The sequence below is a fragment of the Colobus angolensis genome, unplaced genomic scaffold (assembly GCF_000951035.1).
Source record: "Colobus angolensis palliatus isolate OR3802 unplaced genomic scaffold, Cang.pa_1.0 Scaffold123, whole genome shotgun sequence".
Lineage (NCBI taxonomy): Eukaryota > Metazoa > Chordata > Mammalia > Primates > Cercopithecidae > Colobus > Colobus angolensis.
In genome coordinates, this window is record NW_012113475.1 from 6,873,978 (window position 1) to 6,896,004 (window position 22,027).

At 33.9% G+C, this 22,027-nt stretch overlaps 1 protein-coding gene across 3 annotated transcripts in view; it reads left to right on the forward strand.

The window, feature by feature from the left end:
- Positions 1-22,027, forward strand: part of BMPR1B (bone morphogenetic protein receptor, type IB) — a 164,367-nt gene that overhangs the window by 79,028 nt on the left and 63,312 nt on the right. Inside the window, exon 1 of one of the 3 annotated variants that reach the window (XM_011932871.1) lies at positions 16,992-17,148. The exons of the other annotated variants lie outside the window; for them this stretch is intronic. The gene's annotated coding sequence lies outside the window, so the exon portion shown is untranslated. Of the gene's footprint in view, positions 1-16,991; positions 17,149-22,027 lie in introns of those variants that run through there. 3 annotated transcript variants of the gene reach the window in all.

The window sequence follows — 22,027 nt, forward strand, 5'->3', positions numbered from 1 at the left end:
TTCTAAGAGATAAGGGAGAAAATCATTGCTACAAATAGCAAACATAGTTTTCCCTCTTTTACAGATTTCTTTTTCAGCAGTGAATTAGAAGTGGTGGGCTGCGGAGAGATTTGTTCTTAATAAGTTAATATTTGACTTGCCAAGCCATTTGGGAACACAGAATTGCCGTGATATCTTCTGGGCATCTCCCTGGTTTTGGCAACTAGGAAATATTCAAGGCTGTGACTTCATGAAGAGAAGTTTATCTGTGTGATATTATCCTGACTGCTATGTAGGATTGATGTAAAATGCAACATTTTGGTGAATGTTTTCTTTGAAGACACAAATTCAGTGTGAAAACCCTTTTTTATGAAAAAGGTTTATGGCACTTTCATAGTAGCAGAGCTTGTCTTGTTGATTTAGATCAAAATCATTTCCTCCCAACATCATAACCATTTTACTGTTCAGTGGTGCAGAAGGCATTATAAAGAGTTAGTGAATTGTTTTGGATCCTTCAGAATTAGATGAGGGACTGAAAAGAAGAAAATATCACCAACAGAGATGATACTCTGGGTAATTTCTTCTTAAGGAAAAAAAATATTTCCATACTGAGAATTTAAGTGTTCTAATGATTTGAGCCTTTCAATAAACGTCTAATACAAAACCAGATGTTTACAGTTCCACTTAGTCTTTCTTCATGCCTTCTCCACTTTGAAGTCTTACTGTTTTCTCTCTCAGCTTTTAGGAATGGGAAACAGGACTTCTCTTAATGTCTAATGAATATTTATGAAGTCCTTTGACAATTAAGGGCTCATTAAAATTCACTTTAAAAGAAAGATAAAAACACTTTTAAGACCAAAGCACAGAAACTCACATCTCTCTTTCCTCGTTGTGAATTGTCAAGAGAAACACTCTACAAATGAATTAAGTGTCTCCTAAAAGTGATTCTAGGTAGAAGTTTGAATAATATAGATATATTTTATTATTATATGATGACTTTAATTTTGTATTGACTTTTGGCTTGGTAAGTGTTTTTTTTTTCTGAAGATACTTGGAAATCTTGTTTTCATATGGCATATCATAATGCTTAGATAAGGCTTTGGAGTCACTTTTTGTATTTAAATCTCAATTTTAGCTCTTTCTTAGCTCTGCGACTTTGAGCAAGTTCTTAGTGCCTCAGTTTCTGTATTGCAATATGGAAAAGATAATACTACACATTCCACAAGCTCATTGGAACAAGCAACTGAGTTAATACATGAAAAATACTTAGAATAGTGCCAGGAATGCTGGTTTTCTCTGCCTTGAGAAATCTTTCCTTTCAGTTCACATGCTCTGGCCCTGCTAGAGCCACTTGGAAAGGCCTTTGTTTTCTCCTTACTCAGGGTGGAGGGGTGCACAGGAATAGTTAATGAACCCTCACTCTTGTTGGGTAGCATTGTAGTTTTCTTCATTTTCATCTTTTATCATTGTCTTTTCTCTGAAGACCCCAAGGCCCTATCCTACCACTTCCAGCTACCTTGGACTGCAGCTGTTCTCCTGGTTCTAATATTATGTAAATAATATAAGGATGCCTAAATGTATATATTCAGTCACTTTCAAAAGCACCTTCTTTTATGAATGAAAAATTACTAAAGTAAACAAAGTACTTTGAAGCTAGAGTAGTTATGCTGTTTTTGCTGCTACTCTAGGTAAATCACTGTTATTTAGTAATGGAAATTAAAAAAAAATCCTGGACCTGAGTTTGGTAATGGAAATTAAAAAATACCTGGACCTGAAATCAGATAGAAAAGGTAGAAAAGTTACACGCCTGTGCATGATAATTTTAAATATGAAATAGAGGTATGTTTTGGGATGAGCAAAGAAGTAAAGCATCCATCTGCATATTTCTTTTTTCATGAGGCTTAACATTTGCAGAAGTAGGCATTGACCTGGAAACCAAAAATTTGTAGTCTTGTTGGTAAATGTATTCCTCTAAAGAACGTCCCACTTATTCTTTTTTTTTTGAGACGGAGTCTTGCTCTGTCGCCTGGTGTGGAGTGCAGTGACCGGACCTCAGCTCACTGCAAGCTCCGCCTCCCAGGTTCACGCCATTCTCCTGCCTCAGCCTCCCGAGTAGCTGGGACTACAGGCGCCCGCCACCTCGCCCGGCTAGTTTTTTGTATTTTTTAGTAGAGACGGGATTTCACCGTGTTAGCCAGGATGGTCTCAATCTCCTGACCTCGTGATCCGCCTGTCTCGGCCTCCCAAAGTGCTAGGATTACAGGCTTGAGCCCACTTATTCTTAAGTCATTTACCATCCTACTTTACACACTGTAGGTCATAAGATTAAATGTGTCTTTCTAAAGTGCTGATAGCTATTATTTAACTCAAACCTTATCTTTAAGACAAGCCTCATAAATTTAATAATAATTAGGCATAGTTTCCACTGGAAGTTTTACTGTTTTCACCATCTGTTCTTCTCAGAGACTGTATAGAAGGTGTTGGATCTGTTTCACAGTAACTTAGTAAACATTCACTTCTAATAATTATTTTCTACTGGAAAGTGATTGCTCTACTTAAGATTTTTAGGCATTTAATAGTGAATCTATCGTTAGTCTGTTTTTTAGATGCATGATAGCAGTACTTTATTTTTACATGTTGTATGTAGATGATATATTAATAGTATTAGTAGTATGATACTAATGAAAGATAAGAATATAATCCTGTCTCATTTAATAGCCATTGTGTACTTGAGTGTTTATACCCAGTTTTGATTGTTGTTTAACTTGCCTTTATAATTCTTACCCATATAGTCCTCAGTTTGGAGTAGAAAGACTTTATAGAACACAGTCAATTATTTCCATGCTTCCAAGTAGGCACTCAGATACAGTGGTACTATTTGGCCTACTTTTTGGTTTATATTACTGTAAGGCTTCTGTCTCTCAGCTCAGTAGCTCCATAGCTTGCTTTCCCTTCCATCCAGCCACTCTCACAAGCCTGATGTCCATTCTTTCTTTTTCTAGTTGGACTGAAGGATCAGACTTGTTAATTTGTCTAGTGCAAAGAGAGGAAGAAGAGAAGACCCAGGTACTGAACTATGAATATCCTGTAACTATAAAACAAGGCATATTTTTTGTGTAAATAGTAAAATGTACAGAAGGCATTTCAAAAATAGTTTCTAAATTGTATGCAGAAATGGAAGTGTTCAGTTAATAGGCTTATCTCTTCCCAAGAGTCCTAGCTTGACTTACAACCCTCATTTCACTATTTATATAGTAAAATTTTAGGATGAACTGATGCTTTGATTGGAGGGACGAGCTTAATTTGTGCTCTGCAGAAATCCATTCCAACTTTATTAATATTATACTTGAGATTGGTCTTATGCTTTAGTTAGCTTGTCTTTTTTAGTTCATTATAATAACGTATATATTTGCTAATGTAAAACTACTATGAAAAGTTATAATCTAGTCTTTTAAAATATTTTATACTTAAAAATTTAAATGTCTTCAAAAATTTGCAAGACTAAAAATCAGAGTTGGATGCATATGTGAGCCAGTTAGCATCAAACAATGAAGTTCTTTGACGATTGTAGCTAATAGTAGTATACAAATTGCTCACACTTATATGAGGCAAACTGTTCTAGGTACTAAAAGCATTTTACATATATAAGTATTATTATCATCTTCATTTACAGATGAGGAAATGAAAGTTCATGGAGGTTAAGTAAATTGAGGTCACACAGCTAATTATGCAAGTAATCAGTGAGGTGACTCATGTAAATAAATTATGCTACTTGCAATAAGAGGGAGATAGTTGGTAGGCCACAACATGTGTATGCAGCTAAGGTAGAGTAAAATATATAACACAGCAAAGTTCTGTGGAAACATCAAAAAAGAAACACAATCAGAATTATAAGCAAAAACATGGGAATACAAAAACCATGGTACATCTAATTAGAATAAGGTATGCATAGGGAGGCAGACTATGGTAAAAGATGAAACTGGAACGAAAGGTTGAATCAGTTCATGAAGAACATTGAATGCCTTCCTAAGAAACTTAGAACTGTTAAGAGATTTTTATTTGCTTTACTTTATTCACTTTACAAGCATATGCACATGTGTTGTTATCTTTAGAAGGCAGCAGTGCAAACACTAGATGAAAGAACTAGAAAGGAGATGAGAGTATTACAGTAACATTGGTTAGGGACAGGTACAACAGCAGGAGAAAGGAAGGACTCTAGCCAATAGCTTGTGTTTTGTGGTAAGGGAACGCAGAAGACATAGGAAAATCTATCCTTCCTACTGGGAAAAAGAGAAATCAAATGTACATACGCCTGCTGATGGTGATGTAGTATTATTACTATTATGGAGTGATTTGGTAAAGCAGTAATGTGGAGTAGTGAGCATCTTAGCTCCACCTTAAGACCGTATAGGCCTCAGTCATTTAGACAAATGGGAATACTTGTGTCTGTTTTGCCAGGCTCCGTTAAGAGTTATGTGAAAACACATGAAAACTGTTAGAACAGTTTTCACCTGATGTAGGCGCTCAGTAGTTTTCCTTCTTTCATTGATGGATTATTTCAGGAATCATTATTTACTTGCTTGAGGCATACCAAGCACAAAGCACACAAGCACTTTGCTAATGGTTTGTTGACAAGCCACTTTCTACATAGAATTTTTAGATTGTCTTCATAAATTTTAAAGTGAATGTGATGTTTCCTTTATATTATCTTCCTATTAAAAGATGGTAAATTAGAATTTAGTAAAGTTTTATAACTGGCTTTACATGATTATATATTATGGAAGAGCTGAGGTAAACGATTAAATGTATGCCAGTTTTAAAACCTAGTTAACACTCTATGAAGACGTTATAGAATGTATGTGTGTCTGAATCTGTTTAACATACACATACATATTCATGTAAGTATCTTGCAAAATACAAGATGTAATGCAAATATAAAATAGTGTTTAAAATATAGCTAATATCATCTAGCTTTGGGAATAGCTTATAAAGTGAATTGAATATGGCACACACAGCATACCATTTTAAGATACATCTATGTAGTGCTTGGAAAGCCAGGCTGATATCATGCACTAAGCAGCTGTAAATATGAGTCAGTAACATGGGTATGCTTCACGTAGTATGTACTGTTCTCCAGTTTGGTTCTTTATGCAGTGACAGAGATACGTATCAGTATCAGCAGGAACCATGACTATGGAATTTCCACATTATTGTCTTTTATGTAGTGAAATGATGCAACAAAGTAGAAAGTGACTTCAATTAGCTAAAATTTTAAAATATGAATTAGTACCAGTAGGTATTATTACCAGTGATAAATACTTGGAGGTCATCTATCACACTCTAGGAGGTAGTCTTGTGTGTGCATATTTTTAACTGGTATATATTTTTAAATTGGTTCTAAATTCTGGTGATGGCTTTATCTATATGCAGTTGCAGTGAAACCTACATTCTTTTTATTGACCAGTTTTAAGTCATGGATTTCTGATAAATGAATAGAACTAGCATTTATTGGTCATTTACTGTATCTCAGGCACTGGGCTCTGTACTAAGTGCTTTATATCATACTTCATTTAATTTCAACAACAGCCATGTGAGAAGTAACATTATTACCCCTGTTTACAAGATGAAGAAGTTGAAGTCTAGGGAAACTAATGAATTTGCTCAAAGCCATACAGCTAATTAGTCTAGCCCATGCACTTTCTTCTGTAAGGTTGTGTCAAGGTTACATTGGTACTAGATACTGTGTTCAGAACCTTCTCATACCCATGTTCCCCTGTTTCACTCCTTATTTATCTAAAACATAATTTAAATGAAATGGCTCTGTCAAAACCTGTATTTCTTTCTTTTTTTCCTTACTATTTTTGAGACAGAGTCTTGCTCTGTTACCCAGGCTGGAGTGCAGTGGCGCAATCACAGCTCACTGCAGCCTCAACCTCCTGGGCTCCAGCGATCTTCCCATTTTAGCCTCCAGGATAGCTGGGACCACAGGCGCACACCACCACATCTGGCTAATTTTTGTACTTTTTTGTAGAGACAGGGATTCCCCATGTTGCCCAGGCTAGTCTAGAGCCCCTGAACTCAAGTAATCTATCTGCCTTGGCCTCCCAAAGTGCTGGGATTACAGGCCTGAGCCACTGTGCCCAACCAAATTTTTGAAGACATTTAAATTTTAAGTATAAAATATTTTTAAAGACTGTATTTCTTGGGTTTGAAAATTGTATGTCAGAAGGAAGGGGAAATGTAAGAAAAACCCAGCTGCATTTTCCCCTTTCATTTTCAATTTCAGAAAGCAGAAATTTTACCAAATGACAATCACAATAGAAAATACACACAACTGAGATAGGACAGAATCATACATGTATATGAGGTAATGGTGTTTGTTCCTTTTGTCTTATTAGATGATCCATGAGGCCTTCACAATAGGGAAGTTGTTCTCCGTACCTCAAGAAAACTTTATCATGTGCCTGCCAGGTGCCTGACATGATTCTAGATGCTGAGGACATAGTAGTTAGCCAAAGGGATATAATTCTTGCTGTCATGCAGTTTATATTCTAATTTGGATATTCTAAATATTTCATGTAGAATGTGAAATAATACCATATTTAAGATATCACATAAGAAAGATACTTTGAGAACTTCTGTAATAGTTTCAGGTAGGAAAAGAAGGTCTCCTTAGTGTATCTCATCTTTCAGACCTTTATATGTAATAACATGATTTTTCCTAATTTAGAATTAACAATTTTCTCCAGCAGGTAAGAAAAACTGACTGTGTTTGGAAATCAAGACCTAAGTTCAAATCAAGACATAAACAAACATAAAGTTAGGGAAAAGTTTGTCTCTCTCTATATATAATCAGTTCTTCAGTGTTCAGGTGTGAAATGAAAAAAAAATGCAGAAGAAACAAAATTCTGCCTGTGATATCCTATAACCCAAAACAGGCAAAAATAGGCAAATCAAGGCAACCCAAATAGGCAAACAAAAAGCAAAAATCAACGAAGACTGATTTGTTCCACATTTGAGAAACTTTTTCTTTTTTAAATTACTTTTCTGAGAATGTGAACTGTCTGTATATGCTTATTTACTCCCGTATTAATGATTCATTTCTTCTTTTCCCAAGTATTTCCCAATACTTCATAACTGGCTGAATCTAAGAGGTGCTAGGTTAAAAAATTAAAGACTCAGGAACTTAATTGTGGCACTTACAAATAAAAGCATTTAAAGTACAAATGAAAAGCTCTGTTTAGATCTCAAGAGTTTCAGAAATTACATGTTTTCTTAATTCTTTTATTTTTAAAACAAATCATCTCTTATACTCACTCTGTTCTCTTCCATCAGGGTAAAAATGCCTTAGCTTAAAATATTTTATGTATGTGTGTATGATAAAGTCTTGCTCTGTCACTCAGGATGGAGTGCAGTAGTATGATCTCGGCTCACTGCAACCTCCACTTCCTGGGTTCAAGCGATTCACCTCCCTCAGCCTCCCGAGTAGCTGGGATTACAGGTGCCCACAACCACACCCGGCTAATTTTTGTATTCTTAGAAGAGATGGGGTTTCACCGTGTTGGCCAGGCTGGACTCAAACTCCTGACGTCAAGTGATCCACCAATCTTGGCCTCCTAAAGTGCTGGGATTACAGGCATGAGCCACCATACCTGGCCTAAAATATTTATAAATTTTCTCTCTAATGCTAATGACTGGTGATTGGTCATCTGTTGTGTCAGTTTTCAAAGTATGATTTGCCAACATAGTAATATTAACGTGTTTTATTAACATTTGCACGGATAATAGGTAATAATGGATAGAACCTTAGCACAAATCGAAGCAGGAACCAAACTATACCTGTATTCTTCACTCCAATATGCTCACAGTGAAAACAACCAACCAACCAAAAAAAACAAAAGGAAGCTTCATTTCAGAATATACTTAATGAAACAATAAAATGATTAATTTTATTAAATCTCAACCTCTCTGTAAATGTCTTTTTAATATTCTGTGTGACAAAATGTAAAGTATATGTAATTTTTCAGCAACTGAGAATCAGTCGTCGTTGATATGGTTTGACTATGTCCCCACCCAAATCTCATCTCAAAATGTACTTCCCATAATCCCCATATCATGAGAAGGACCTAGTAGGAGGTAATTGAATAATGGGGGCAGTGATGTTCATGCTGTTGTTGTGATAGTTCTCATGAGATCTGATGATTTTATAAGGGGCTTTTCTGTCTTTTGCTCGGGACTTCTCCTTGCTGCTGCCATGTGAAGAAGGACGTGTTTGCTTCCCTTTCCACCATGATTGTAAGTTTCCTGAGGCCTCCTCAGCTATGCTCAGCTGTGAGTCAGTTAAACCTCTTTCCTTTATAAATTACCCAGTCTCGGGTATGTCTTTATTAGCAGCGTGAGAACAGACTACTACAGGTGTCTTGAGATTTACTTCATGAAACAAAATTTTTACTAGAAACAATGACTGACAGAAAAACTATGGTTATTCAGACTTGGGCATTTGCAGACATATTCTCAAAAATGAATGAATTGAGCCTGCCAGTTCAAGGAAAACAGTTGACAGTATTTATTGCTAATGATAAAACTCAAACTTTCAAGCAAAAGTTAGGATTTTGTGACGCTTGTATCCACGTAACTGATCTGCATAACTGAGTGGACCAAACATTTTTTTCCCAGATGGCCAGTGCCTATTGTTCCATATTCATGCATAGGTAAAAGATCAGTTTAAAATACAAGATGGACAGTAGGTTTTAATTTATCAGAATATGAAAATTTCATTGATAGGATTTTAGAGCCTGTATTGTAAGGTTTAAGAAACTCCGTTGTTCAGTTTTAGTGTATATTAAAGAATAACCACTCATATGAAAAGGCTATTAAAATAGCCTCCTTTCTAACTGCGTATCTGTATGGGACCAATTATTCTTAATATGTGAATCACAACAACATGTAACAGATTGAGTGCAAAAGCAAACATCCAGTTTCTTCTATTAAATTAGACATTAAAGAGATTTGCAAAAATGTAGAGCAATGCCACTGTTTTCTTGAAAATACGTTTAAATATAATGAATTTATTATTTTTAAAATGAATTACACTTTTTTTTAACTGTTCAGTTTTTTTTTTAACATAGTAAATACTGAAAACTGTATCCAGATACACAGAAAATTTGGTATCCTCAGTCATTTTTAACAGTGTAAAAGGATCCCAAGAAGAAAATATTTGAGAACTGCTGTCTAGAGGAATCACTGCTTTTAAAAGTCGCAGAGCGCAGAGCTTTACTTCCACTTTGTCTGCTGCTCAGTAGTTTGTCCTCAGGCTAATAACCTCTTCCAGCTCTAGTCCCCTCATCATTTGTAAAATGAGAGGAGTAACATTTACGTGGCAGAGTATTTTGAGGACTACATTAAACAAGATTTATAAACCTGTAATAGGGGATAGATAAATGATTACATCTCATTTAATCTCCCAAACTCCGTGAAGTGTAAGTATTGTTACTGTGAAGTGTTTGAGACCAAAGGAAATTAAGAACTTGCTTAAGGTCACAAACTAGTAAATGGCAGTCAGATCTGGAATCCTTGTTTTATTCATGGAATATTCAGTACCCTTTTTTCATGCTATAGATTTGAAAAAAGAGTACACGTAAGCAAAGTAGAAGTTACATAGAATCACAATATGTTTGAAGTACAAGAGAGGTTAGAGAATTTATCTTCCTACAACCTCATTTTGTTGATAAGGTAACTCAGGGCACACAGGTACAACAGTGTGACCCCTAACTTGCTTTGAAGCTGGCAGTATTTTTAACATTATCATCTCATTCCTGTTAAGCATTCTTCTTTTTTATTTTTTGCTTGACCACACCAAAAGAATTCAAACCTCTTTGGCAAGAACTGTCCTTATCTGTTCCACAAAAATGCCAATGATAACAAAAACAGATTATAAAGAAACAGAAAGATTATGGTGAATATAATCATGATAAATAACTATAATCTTCTATGGCTACAGGCTGATTTTTGTTGTAGAAGCGAAAAGAAAAATTTACAATGTTTTTCAAACCTTAGAAGCTCAAGAGTTAGAAGTTTACCTGAAGTGATGAAAAAAGGGAGTGTGTGTGTTAGAGGGGAAAGGGAGAGACCTACTACTGTAATAAAAAAGTGAAAGGAACTGGAAATATTTGGAACAGGAAAGTGCTCATGATATTCAGGGTCAGATAACTCATCTCCTCAGAGCAGCCTAATAAGATTTCAGGATAACACACTATTTTTTGGTGGTTCTTGGTATTATACTATGCATGCAGATGCTTCACCTTCAACCCAAAGATACCTTATGGAGGATGGAATTAAGGGTTTGGTTCACCACTGAATAACCACTCCATAAGGCATATCTCTTTTTTATGTGTTTCTTCAGAATTTCTTCCCATTTTACTATTACTAAGTAGAATTAAAAACATAATCACTTGAGTTAATGGAGCAGTATTAAACTATATTTTTATGTAATTAAATATATTTTGTATATAATAAGCTCAAAGGAAATGCAGATTATTTTCAGATTAGTCTGAGATTAGTTTAATTTTGGAAATTCACAACTATTCACTTTTGGCTGTATGTCCTGGCATTTTCTCCTTTCTCTAATATACTGAAGTCTTGTTTCAGTCCTTTCAAATCCCTAAGTAAAGTCACTAATATAAACTCATAAATAATTTCATATGTATGTAATATTCCCTAAATATATAAAATTAGATATGTAAATATGTAAAATCTACCTGAAATTAGATTAAATCAGTGACATTTATACATATATTCATATCTAATTTATAAGATATATATCTTTATATACAGATATATAGATTTATATATAATAAAAATATTTATATATTTTATATAAATTCAGTACTCTACGTATGTACATGATCTATACATATCTTTATAAATATGTATTTACACATATGTGTGTCTATATACATATATACATATGTGTCGGTGTGTGTGTATATATGTGTATATGTGTATATATACATATTTTTTTCCATGTAAATGATTTTCTATGTTTGTGGTCAGGGTAGGCTCAGATTTATTTTTATCCCTCTGTAATCTTAGGCAATGGGAGGTTAGATGTCCTTTTCCCAAATTTTGTTTTAGGTAAGGGTAAAGTTGGAAGTGGTTAGAGGAACGCAATCCCTATGCGGAGCATTACTACATTACAGTGTTGACTCAGGGACACTTCCCTTGCACTAAATTCCTAATCTAGGCAGGTATGTTTGTCTGAGTCTTTTCCATAATCTAATTCATTCACTCAGTATTACCTTAACAAATGTATCGTAAGAACCTGTGTTTACTACCTGAGTCTTACTTGGTGAATCATCACTGTGCTGGTTTTCTAACCAAGACATTGGGGAGATTTCTGAGTCAGTAGCATAGCTAGAGCTAGAAATCATGATTCCTACACCTGCTTGGAGTCTAGTTATCCTGTTACACGTGTGAGTTGGCCTGTTGAAAGAGCTGGTGCCTGGTTTGATGTTTTGTGTGTAAGTTTTTACATTTTGACATGAAGGCCTAAGCACAGGCCTCTCAGGTTTTCCTCTCAGAATTCTCATCCCCTTTCTTCCCCATACACTCATTTTCTCTTTGTTGTAAAACCCTTCTTTAGCCAGGCTGGTCTAGGTTGGGAAAATGACTCTTTGATCATAACCGAAGAAGGAATGTATCAAAGCAAACCGTCCTCTGTGAGAGGGACTGTGGCCATGGCTGTACACCTGGGTGTGTGAGAAGAAATGGGATCCAGCAGACCAATGGCAGGTCGCTCCCCGGAGACAGCAAGCAAGGATGAAAGACAGTTTGCAAACAGGAGTTGCTTGTGAAGTCGAGAGAGGCAAACAGGAACATTTCACACCTGCTATTTCCTGTCCTCTCAGTGTGTGCAGGAGGGAAGAAAGGAGACATCTGGGTCTCAAAGAATATCAAAGTTTTTGAGGAATAAGAAGGAGGCAGAAAAGAATCTCAAATAAAAAAGACATTCTGCACGTACACTCAAGTAGAGAGATACTTGCACCATTCCCTGCCCCTCAACTTGTTTTCCCCATGCATTGTGGAATGTTAGTAATGAAGGCCTCTGGGTTTGCTGCTTGTGAGGAGGAAAGTAATGCTGGGAAACTTGATATATGTAAATAGAAAATATATAAGCAAAGTTATCAGCCAGTCTTGATGTTGCAGCGGAAGCTGAGAGTGCCGTGGTATATCCTGTTTTGTGCATTAGCTTTTTCTGGGGCATGATCATTCAGGCATTTTATGAAGAACTTAGAAAAAGGGAAAAATGTTCTGAAGTTTTATATTTTTGATCATTAGCTGGAAGGTTTGTCCAGTAGTAAGTTACTTGTGAGATTTATAAAATATTAGGAACATTTGGCAAGAAGAGATAGGTTTTATGGGAATAATTTGTTTCCTTTTGACCCTCACTGTGGACGTATTTGTGTGTACCTGTGTGTGTGTAAAAAGGAGGGTTTATAGAAATACAAAATCTTTTGAATGAATATGAACTTGATTGACAATGAATTTTAAAGGTATAAACTGATATGATTATTCTGAATCATTAATAAACATATTCATAAAGCTATGACTATTAGGTCATTTTACTGGTGGAAAGATTTTTCTAATCTTGATTGGAGTCATTTGATGGCAAGAATCCTTTCTTGTCACTATTTTTTAAAAATAGAGAACGTGTCATGTTTGTTGCTGTTTGTGTCTAATAGAGGTTTTAAATGACAAATACAATTTTTAGCTTGAACACTGGTAATTTCAGATATGAAAGTACTATTGCCATCTTTCTGTGCCAGGCTTGTTACACAGCAATCAAAATATGTAATGGTTTTCTTAAGACCAGTACCCATTAATGCGAACCAGTATTCTTAAGCATTTGTTACTGATAACCTAACATTTAATTGCTTGTGGGTTGTCATAGTTTTCATGACATGACAAAAACTTACATGTGTTGATATTGAATATTTTATTGTTGTTCAACCTGTTGTCAGTGAAATAGAGAAGAGAAGGTGCTATTGGAGAAAACATTAAAGGTTTACTAAGAAGTGGCAGTGAATTTCATGTTAGTAGAGGTCATGCCTTTGAACAGTACTGCTAAAGAATAGATCTAATGAGATTTGGGATGTTTTAAAAAGTTAGTCAGCATTAGTGTAATATTCCTTCAGGGAGCATTTGTAATGCCCACAAGAATGTGTCCTTAGAGAGATCAGATTCCAGGCTGGCCTTTATTTGCTTTCAGTAGTTGACATAACACACACCTGTGTGTTCTCTTCGCTAACCTCAAAATTGTTTTGAAAAGCTTCTGATATTTGGAAGCATGAAAGAGAGAAGATTTTGATTTGTTTTCTGGCAAGTAGGAAAAATAAATTCTAAATGTTGTGTTTTACCCATATATAGTCCTTGCAGTAAAGGCCTTGGTGTGTCTCATACCCATATATAGTCCTTGCAGTAAAGGCCTTGGTGTGTCAAATTTACTTTGAACTTCAAAGCAGTGTGCAATAACTTTGATAATCAAGCCGATCTTATAAAATGATATAAAAGATGTTACGTTTATAATTATAAAAATGTTGAATTTTCTGTTTTAACATCCCTGATGTCCCACATTGATTTTTATTGCATTCACAGATTTCTCTTTTCAAAAATAAGCTTCGCATGGTTTGACATCAGCAGCTTATTTCTTGCAATCTGTTTAATTGAGACTTTTCTGCTGTTTATCCTAAAATGCAGATAAATGGCTTTCAGCACACTGTTTATAGTGTAATAGCTCCTGAAGTGAGTCAGCATTATCAGCTAGAGTCTCCATGTCATAACTAATGGTCTCTCTGCTTATACTTTCCTGCTAGTGAGGAGCCACTGAACTCCACAGAGGCAGGAGCCTTGCATAGTTGGGGGTGGGTAGATTGTTTTGATGGTGCCTTTTGGACAAGGCTTTTTTCCTCCTTTATTGGTGTGAAATGAGAAGAGAAATATGTCATTTTCATGATTTTAGCGTGCTCGAAAGTGCCATGTTCTAAGCCTGGGGCAAAGAACTTTTAGGATGTAATGATCCTAGAGGGATTTGTTTTATTCCAGATTATCTGCTATTTCATAATAGCACAATTTCAATACTTTTCTCTTGAGGGTGTTTGACTAGCTGCTAGAGAATGGGAGCTACTAGGAAGTATTTGTATTACTACCAAATAGTTATTATGGGCTTAATAATAAAAGTGAGTATTGTTTGTTTCCCAAGAAAGAAAGAAACTAAAAAACTTCAATTGTTAACTAATTGTTTATCATAAATCAGGCCTATTCATTTTGAAAGGTCATTATGCTTTTTCTTTAGAGAAAAAAAAAAAAAAACAACTATGAGACCCCTCGGGAAGATCGACAGACTTGACCATGAGAGTTAAAACTGACAAGTTTTGCCAACCTTTAATTATTTGCTGGGTTTTAACATAGAAGATAGAGGATTCTGTAGGTAAATACAGGGAATAGTTTTCATAACTGAAGTACCAATGAATACATTTTGGTAAAATATTTTGTTTGATCTCATTTGTTCTTTTAGAATGTGGAAAATTTTGACTGAAGTGGCCATTAAGATAGCCATGGTCCTTTGCCCCCATATTAGTATTATCATTGTTGGGGGTCACTTTTGTCATTTAAATACAATGTATTTATTTCTTAATTCTCTCTGATACTGAAATTTAAGATAATATATCCAATTTCTTCAAAATATTTCAAGGTGGAAAAACATAACACACACAAATACATCCACCTTATGTTGGTGTGGCTTAAAATGCAGAAATATCTGAAGATAGGGTTTGTGAATGGTAATTGTTTCTCATGTAGCATCCCAGATACAGGCTTTTTGTTGTTCTTTATTTGGTGGTGATTTGTTTATTGTGAGAGCCTGTATTGACAGTTATTTAAAAAAGGAGGAAGGAAACATTTTGACCTTAGAGTAGAATTTATGGATCAGAACATTACTGGCATAAATGAGAAGATACGAATTCGATAAAAGAATATAAAGAAAGAAAATTTAAAGGTAAAATTAACAAGACTTTTAAAGACTGGGACCTCTGAAGTGTACTGGGTGTTATACAATTTAAAAAATAAGAATATAAAAGTGCTTTAGGAGAATGTTTTGAAAACTGAAGCCATTTGTTTATCCAAAGAGGGACAGCTTGAGCAGCATCAGGCCAGAATGTTCCTGTGTGTGCCATGCCCAGATTGAAGATAACACAATTATTATAATAACATAGTTTCAATTCAAATCTCTCCTCAGTGTTTCTGCTCAGAATTCAACAAGATTGTCCTTTGGCAGTCTTATTCCTGCAAATCAAAGCAAAGTAGATGGTGGTTCAGTATTTCAGCCTATTAATTTCAAGAAAAAAGATTTATCATAAATTATCAAAACTCTATGAACTCTAGTCTTACACATATCCAGGTTGCAGTTCAACTGTCTTATTTTACTTTGGTTATAGACTAATGGAAGAGTTAGGGGAATACTAGTAAAACATCTTACAGCACACTTCCTGAATACCATTCTTCTTTCAGTCGGCCTCAGGGTATTACTTGGAAATTGAAATGCAATATTCTAACACAAGTGTTTGAATACAAGGGAAAACGATAAGATTTGTCAAATTCTGTTGAGAGAAATGTTCTTATGTACACAGGAATTTTTTTTGACCCTATTGATTTTAATACATATCCTATGCATATTTTTTTCTAACAAAATTTTTAATATACTTTTTGGTTAGTAGGGAATTAGCATATAAACAGCAATAACAAAAATAACTTAAAATGTTTAACATGTTCTTTAATATGTATATTTAAATTATAGTTACATTTTGTAAAAATTATATTTACATTTTGAATTGATGTATTTTCTTCATTTCAGCTCTTTTTGTAAAGGAACTTTTTTGGTTTGTTTTTGACCATCTGCTGTTAGGCGAGCGTGTCTGTTTTTTGGATAAGATTTTAGGTTATTTGTTTAAAGTGGCACAGATACTAGCTTGGAGGACACGTAATTTTATGTTTATCTATAGTATAAAAGGAAATAGAGTGAAACTTTTGGTGTGAGTGAACAATCAGCAGACCTTTTATGACAAAAGAACAACAACAAAATTGACAACTTTTATGCCACACTCTCCAAATAGATTTTAAGGTTCATGAATATGGTGGCCATTTCTTCTTCAACTCTTTGAGCCCAAAGTGCTTACAGCACTTTGAAATATTTGTGTATGGTAAATATTTCTTAATATTTGTATATGATAAATATTTCTTAAATCAATTTGGACTTGTTAGCGGCGTTAAGTTGGCTCTAATAAATATTTCATTCTGTTTTAACCATATATGATGAATAAGATAGCTGTGTCTCAACTATAAATTTTATATCAAAATTTTTAATGAATCAAGTCAAATGATATGGTAGATTTAATAAAAAGATAGAAATAATGGCATTCATTTGGTCTTCAGTTTTCCAAACATTTTGAAATTTTCCAAATTTTAAAAGGAATTTGACATTTAGTAAAGGTAAATCTCTTTAATGACAGATTTCTAAATGTTTGTGTAGTTGATTGATTTATGAAATTGAGATTCTCTTAAGATAAACTTAAGATATTGCATATTGAAATAACATTCTGATTGTCAAAAGATATAAAACTAGATTTCTAGATATTTAAATGATGAATTCTGGATATTTTTCTGCCTTGCATAGACTCAGAGGTAGCTTTTAACCATCTGGAAATGTTACATAACACACTGTGGTCAGTGACATTTTTTTCATTCTTTTTCCTTTTTCTTTTCTTTCTTTCTACTTTTTTTTGTTTGTTTGTTTTTGACTCCTGGGTTTCTTTTCTTTTTTACCTTTCCACTGTCATATGCCATGGGTCCTGAACATAGCTCATTGCTTGACCGGAATAATCTCTCTTGCCAGCTTATAATCAAAGGGAGTACTGAGAAAAACAGCTGAGCTGTATTAGGCAACCACAGTCTGGGCTGCATTTCTTAACTGCTGAATAACACATCACAGGTGCAGGATTAGTGCTGCCTACGGTGCTGGGCTTTTTAGTGGAAACCCCTAGCAGTTCTGTGCCTCCTCCTCATGTCTCTCATCCCAGGGAGCCTGGCAACGATATATCAAGCGTACAGAAATCAAAAGTGAGTAGTGGGAGAAGCTTTATATCTCACGGAGACTGTTTTTTTTTTCCCCTCCAAAAAATGTAAGCAAGATGAGTAAAGCCAATTCTGGCACAATAAAAGATGTTAGAACTTAGCCTTTCTTGGCATAGATGGTGAAATAGACTAATTCAAGGGGATCAAAAATTTTATCTAAAAAAATTACATGGCAAGAAAATACCATTTAACCGAACTCTTCTGATAGTGTTTAATTTAGGTTACTTTTAAATTAGTGATGTTCTTTATTAACTTTTGTGTTATGTGTGTTGGAGTGAGTGTGTGTTTGCCCCTACACATTTTCAACACTGTCAAGGTTAAAATCAAGTGTTGTGGTTGTATAAAAGGTCTTGTGGTTTAATTTTTTTAGTTTTTGATGTTGTGAATTCTTTTACTATTAATGTATCAACTATACAATTCTAAATTCATAGATTGTAAAGGTCTAGGTTTCTTTCTTGCAAATATGAGTTTTAAAAAATGCAAAATGATTCTTTAAAGTATAAATGTAATGATTTAGATGTTAGATCAAATGAATGTTTCAAAAGTATAGTTACTAAGATATTTATTTTTGACCAAGAAGGATATAAATTGTTTTAGCATGATAAAGTATACATTTGGAGAAGTGAGGCAAGTATGTTTTAGTAATTCATATCATTTTTGGTATCTATCTTAGAAAATTTTTCTGTGTCGCGCAATAGATAAGTGTAAAAGCAAATGGATGGCACTGCAGATTTTAAACAGTTTTCTTTGGTTTCCAGTTTGTTCTCTTAAAACTATGATGGCTTTCTCATATTTACATTGCATTCTTATTCATTTTATTGCTGGTGATCATTATTCCATATTGTTTCACCAGAGATAGACCTTTAAACTCATTGATGGTGATAATAGTCGATAATAGTATTTAGCTTAAAATATATATCCTATATTTTATACCTCAAATATTTAAACATTTGAACTAGCAATATATTTGAATATTTTTGTCAGTAATAACTAAGGTTACCTTTAACAGTTATCCTATTAGAGGATACAGTAAGGATTAGAAGTAGACAGGTTCTAAATGCTTTCCAGGTTTTTTCTTTGGGGAAAAAGAATAGCACAAACACGGTGATTTGGTTTCTGGTTTGTCTGGCTTCATTGTCACTTCCCTTCTTTACATATATGAATCTATAAAATAGTTTTATACACTAGGCTGTCTTGGGAGTGCTTTGCAAAGCTGCAGAGTAAGTTTTGGTGTGGAGGCAAGTTTAACATCTACTTTGATTAGCTTCAGAACTCTGTGAAGCAGAGCATTCATAGAAACTCTGCTGAATAAAACCATAGCTCCTGGCTTGGAAATCTGCCAAGTTCTAGTTGACTCTTTGACATTATTGTCAAACTGAACCACGGTTCAGTTTCTTTTGTAACAATGTGGACCTGAATTGACACACTAAATATTTTAAAATACAAAGGCATTTTTTATTTTTAATCATTCTATCAGCTGAGATTATGCTATTTTATGACAATGGCTTCAGTTTGATGTTGCATATTTTTCAAATCATGGTTACTTGCTTGTCAAGTTAATTTTGTTCTTACGTTGTTGCTTTTACTAAAAATACAAACAAGTTGTATTTTAGAGATTTTTCAAAGGTTTTTAATTTATATAAACAATTTGATTGAGTTTCTCTAAATTCAGAAGCAGAGTAAAACCCAAGGGAAAGGCTAGCTATTGTTTTAAATTTAAAGAGCATAATTGTGATGTCCAAAGAATTTTTGTTACTACCATAATTACTGTTCTTGCTGAGGTTTATAATTCTATATCAATTACCTGGAAAACAAATGAATATAAATGTTTGTGTTGTCTGTTGACTTGTATGTCATATTTACTCTTCTCATGATTTTTTTATGTCATAGTCTCGTATCACATAAAATAAAATATTTGAGTGATTGAAGCTTTTACTTTTTATTCAGATGTTTTAGGTCTCTTGGCAGGGTTTTACTGATGTGAAAATGTTGAAAACATGATTATCAATCATAACCTGAGTGATGTGGTGATGTCGATGTGTCAGTATGGTGAAAAAAGAAACAATTGCCAGTGAATAGAAACACCCACAAATATTTTATGAAGCCCTGGTTTCTAGAAAGAGCCAGCACTTCTCTCATATTTAAAATTAGTGTTTCTCTTAACCTACTCATTAGTGTTGACCATGAGTGGCTGAAAGGAAAAACTGGCAATATCCCTGGTTCTGGTGGTTATGGTTTCTATAAAAGATACTGGTTGATTACTGCCACACAAAGTAATCTTCCCTCTTACACACTCCTGTCTAGTACTTACATTTGACAATTATGTGGCATTGTGACATCTCTTTTATTGTTTTCCTATACTGTATTTCGGCTCTCCATATGTAGTTGATTTGTCTCACAGTGTTCCACGTGTGGCTGATTTGTCTTACAAGCAAGAATGTTATTTTATTGAGGACACCGTCAAGTACTCTGGGTCATTGTGTTATGTAAATGGATTTAATGATTATTTGCTAAATGAATCAGTGTACCAAGAGATGAAAGAAAATAAGAATATTTTGGTCATCCTTGAACAAACTTTCAGTGGGTTTCTTAAGCTGAAAACCTTATATTTTATAGACTCTAGATTAATCACCGTGATTAATCTAGAAAGGAAGGAAAAGTAAAAGGCAGTAAAAGGAAGCAAAAGAAAGAGGAATTGAAGAGGAAGAGGAGAGCCAGGAAGGGGAAAAGATAATAGGGAAGAAAAGGAAAGGAAGACAAATAGAAACAGGAGATAAAGGAGTAGGGAAAAGGAAGAGAAAACTGAATAATAGTAAGAGTCAGCAGCACATAAAACAACAATTTGTTATTATTGACTCTTAGTATATGCAAAGAACCATAGTTGATGCTTTATGTGAGTTTCTCCTCCACTCCAACCAGTGAGTGCTGCTACTCTCCACATCTTCTATAAGGAATGTTAAGTCACTTGCTAAGCCCATAAAAGTAGCTGAGCTGGAGTTTGAACCTATTTGCCTATTTTACCCTACATTGTCATCAAGTCTGGCTCCACTGCTCAGTGACCATTTGTGATACTGCTTTGTCATCTGACATTTCACCCCTGCACAGCATGTCTAGAAATTTAGCACCAGCATCTTCCCTTACCTGTCTCTTACCTGATTTCTGTCTGTTGGAGGAGAAAGATTACTGTGTAGGTAACATCACAGTTAATATTAGAAAATCTATTCTTTCCCTACATATGATTTTGCTCTGGTATTTTTTAATAAAAATTGTATTTATATTTTGTTACTTTCCAGAAAAGTTTAGGCATATGTCCCAACTTTTTATTTAGTGTGTGTGTGTGTGTGTGTGTGTGTATGTGTATATATATATAATTTTTCCTAAATTTTTGCTGCAAAGAGCATAGAAAATGATTTATTTGAAAGTACTTTAGTATAAGGAAAAATGGTTAGGTGATGAAAATGAATGTTGGGCCTTTAGAGTTGAAAAATTTAGACAGTGAATTGAGTTAAATGATTCAAGGTTTAAGTGTTAAAAATTAGTGATTAAACTATCTGATATCACAAAAAGTTATTTTAAAAATTAATGTTGTTTTAAAGTTGTAATCAGAGTTTTATTCCTGTGTGAAATAGACTCTTAAAAAAAAACTGTATTTAAACTAGTTTTGGTTAAGAAAGAAAATGGGTGTTGATTTGCATTATTTGTTATCATAACAGTACAAATAGCTGTAGGACGGGTCATTCCCAAAGTTGTTGCTAGCCAGTTCAGTACTTTAAAATTTTTTTTCCACTAACCTCTTTACCCTGGACGTTTAAAGTGCAAACTTGTGTAATATGAATTTCAATTTCTCTTCTTGCCCCTGCCTGCCCTCTGGTGTAGAAGGTGAAGAACGGTGATGAGAATCAACATTTTGTTAAGTTTTGTGATATTCAAAGAGTTTAAAAATGAAAAAGGTAAAAGACGATAGATTATTAGTAGACCTTGTGTGACACAAAATGATTATATGTCACTTTTTAATGAATTTTAATGACTCATATCCATTTCTAAGTGCATTACATATTGAATTTAATATTACTGAATTATCTCTATTGTTCATATAGATTTTTCTCTATGTGTTTAAGTGTGACAGTGGATTTTGATACCCTTTTGACTGTCTATGACATAAAACAGTCCTTTATATCACAAATTAAAAATGTTTTATTTATGATATTTTTGAACTGGTAAGAATGTTACTAAAAAAAACTAAACATGGTTAAAACATACTTTAGGATTTAATGGATTGATTTTGAAGGTAAAATTTAATTTTTGTAACATTGTACCCTTGATATGTAATAGTATGAAATTTTTTTACATTTTACTTTTGTTCTGCATTTTCTGTAAAAATCATGTATAGGAGTATATAATAATATAAAATAATTTAGAGATATTTTTAAAATAATGAACTGATTAAGTGTATACATTAAAGAACAAGTTATTTTATAATGTTTATATGAGGCTTCCAACTCATTATTGTCCACTGTTTTCAGTTAAATACTTTAAAGAAATTATAACTCCATTTCCTACTACAAGAGATTCCATAGAAAACATGTACATAGCTGAAAACATGTATATAACTACAACGTATTTTCCAGAAAAGATATTCAGGATATTCAAGAAAAATAACTTTCTTTTTAATCCTTGTAATTGAATGGAAGTCACAATGTTGCATTCTGATCATTAGGTAATTTCATGAAATTTGATTAATTTGCCTGAAAAATCTATAAACCTATTTCTAAAGAAATATTCTTAATATTCTATTTTTCTATTATTCCTTATAAGAATCATAAGGAATATAATTTAGTCGTGGTTCAGTAACGCACACTCAAAC